Consider the following 2,500-nt stretch of genomic DNA (forward strand, 5'->3'; position numbering starts at 1 on the left):
TCTCGACGATTCCAGCGGTTCCTTGTTTTCTCTCTCGACGAAAACGCATGGGAACGCACGCAAGTGGAAAAGCGAGCGAGACGTACTGCGGTGTGCGTGTGTTCGGGGACTGGACGACCGGCGCGATGTTAGGATGCGCGGTCCAGCGATAGACGACGAAGAGACATGGGATGACCAACGCTCTCTCTTTTCTCGGAGCGCCGAATTGCCATAAAAGAAAAAAAATCACACGCGCGCACGACATAGTCGTACGCGCGTGTATACCTCGTCTTCTCCGATTAAATCAAAGTTTTTCTCGAGCCTCGCCAAAGGGGATCTCGTCTTTTCTTCCTCTTCTACGATCTCTCCGACGACCATCGTACAACTTTCTAACGGACTCTCGTGCGCATCTTAATCGAGTACAGAAACGCTGCGCAAACACCTCGGAACTTGTAGTACCGCACACCTTAGGCCGATCTTAGACGCACGCTAGTTCGCACACGCTTTTCTCGTATTATGAGATCTCCGACGAACGTGGCTTTGGGCCAGGCGCGCGCGGGCAGAGAGATACACGACGACGGGGAAAATTCGTCCCGATACGAGTAACGTGTACTCTCCGATCTCCGCGCAACGCCGGGGATCATGTCTCCCTAAGTCATCAGCGTTCGAAGAAATCGCGTGTGCGTTCCCGGATCTACGGCTTTCTCTATCGGTGCGGTAAAAAGCACGGAGGATGTAATACGCAACGACGACCCATCGATGCGACGGTCCTCGTTGTAGTCGATCGCTCTCGCGAAGAGACGGAGTGGGCATATTATTATTCGATCCCTGGGGCTGTACGAGTAAAACGTCTTAAGACGAAGACGGTAGAGACTTTTATGACAAAGTTTCGCACGCCACCGAGTTTTTGGTTCTCTCTTCTCTCCTCTCTCGACCGAGTTCCCATATATGCTTTCTCTCTCAGTCTCGCCAAAATATATAATATTCGTTTAAGACGACGTCGGGGGCGCGGACTTCGTGCGTCGAACACCGGCAAACGTAGCATATATCGCCTGATATGAAAAAAAAATCGGTCACGAGGAGAACTACGAGTATATTCGATAACCTATACACGAAGCGGTGCATAAGCGGGCGGTCGTCCGAAAGGACGACTCACGACGCCGCGTGCACTCACGCAAGTCCGTGACGGTTCTCTCCGCTCTTATTCGTATCCCATTCTTCTTCCTCTCGTCGTCCGACTCTGAAACGTTCTCTTATTATATTTTTAAGAAGAACGACGGCGGGTTGTTGTCGAGGCAAGAAGGGACAGAGAGAGACAGAGGTAGTGTTTCGTAGTCTCTCGTGAACACGATAGATTTATATATCGAGCATGCGTACGAGTTGCACGGTCTCGGCACGACCGCGACGAACGCCGACGAGCGTCCAACAATCGCTCGTACGTCGCGTACGTCCTCTCGTCCGCTCTTATTCGTATCCTTCTTCGTGCGCTTTCCCCTTTCTCCGACTCTGAAACGTTCTCTTTTATTTTAAGAAGAACGACGGCGGGTGGTTAAGGCAAGAAGGGACAGAGAGAGACAGATAGAGAGTAACGATACGCAACGCAAGCAGTCTTAGGTTTACGTGAGCAACCCTCAGCCAGGCGTGGTCCAGGAATTGTATCCGTGGACCGCAATGTGCGTTCGAAATGTCGATGTTCATGTGTCCTGCAGTTCACACGTTGACGCGCAATTAGCTGCGTTCTTCATCGACCCACGAGCCAAGTGATCCACCGTTCAGGGTAATCTTTTATATATTTACAACATTTTTATACTCTTTGTACTCTTAATTCTCGGTTCGAGCGAAGCCGAGTTCCGACACGTTCGACCAACGGGAATCGGACGCGCAGAAGTCGCCATAGGATTGACGACACGAAAATGTTCGAAAAAAAAAACCGACGAACGCGCGAAGATTCGCGCGTCCGTCGGCCGGGCGTAAAGTACATTATGATATATAACAACCATCGAGATCGAAGCTCCGTTCGTCAGGAAACGACGGGGATATACACACCCGATTCTGAATCCTCTGTACAGCACACGATCTCGCGAACGAGTAAGCACGGTGGCTAGCCCATGTTATGTATGTAATGCGTAATTCCACTCCCTCGTCAAATTTATTCAAGAAACAGCGCGCGTGCATCTCCATCGTTCGGGCGATGTAAAGATTCGATGGGATTCGCGCGGCCGTCCGCCTCGAGCGGTCTTTCTTCCCAATATCCAGAAGCAGAGTTTGAAAAACTCTAGCGACGGTACGGGTGTCCGACTCACGACATCGAGGCTTCGAAGCCGGCGATCCCCTCCGAACGGATGGCGACCACGCGACGACTGAAAGCGTGAAAAATCGACGAAAGAGAGAACACATCTCCGTTCAGGTGGGTGTTTGTAAAACAAAAATTCGATGGGACTCGCAGCCATAGCCATCGTCCTCGCGCGGTCTTTCGTCCCAACATCCAGAAGCAGAGTTTGAAAAACTCTAGCGACGGCAC

At 51.4% G+C, this 2,500-nt stretch overlaps 1 non-coding gene across 1 annotated transcript; it reads right to left on the reverse strand.

The window, feature by feature from the left end:
* Positions 1-1,604: 1,604 nt before the first annotated feature.
* Positions 1,605-1,759, reverse strand: LOC138189289 (5.8S ribosomal RNA). The gene has a single exon (XR_011175983.1). It is a non-coding gene; the product is annotated as a 5.8S ribosomal RNA (ribosomal RNA).
* Positions 1,760-2,500: the final 741 nt, after the last annotated feature.

Source organism: Bombus flavifrons, unplaced genomic scaffold (genome assembly GCF_040668555.2).
Source record: "Bombus flavifrons isolate JBK064 unplaced genomic scaffold, iyBomFlav1_principal scaffold0024, whole genome shotgun sequence".
Classification (NCBI taxonomy): domain Eukaryota; kingdom Metazoa; phylum Arthropoda; class Insecta; order Hymenoptera; family Apidae; genus Bombus; species Bombus flavifrons.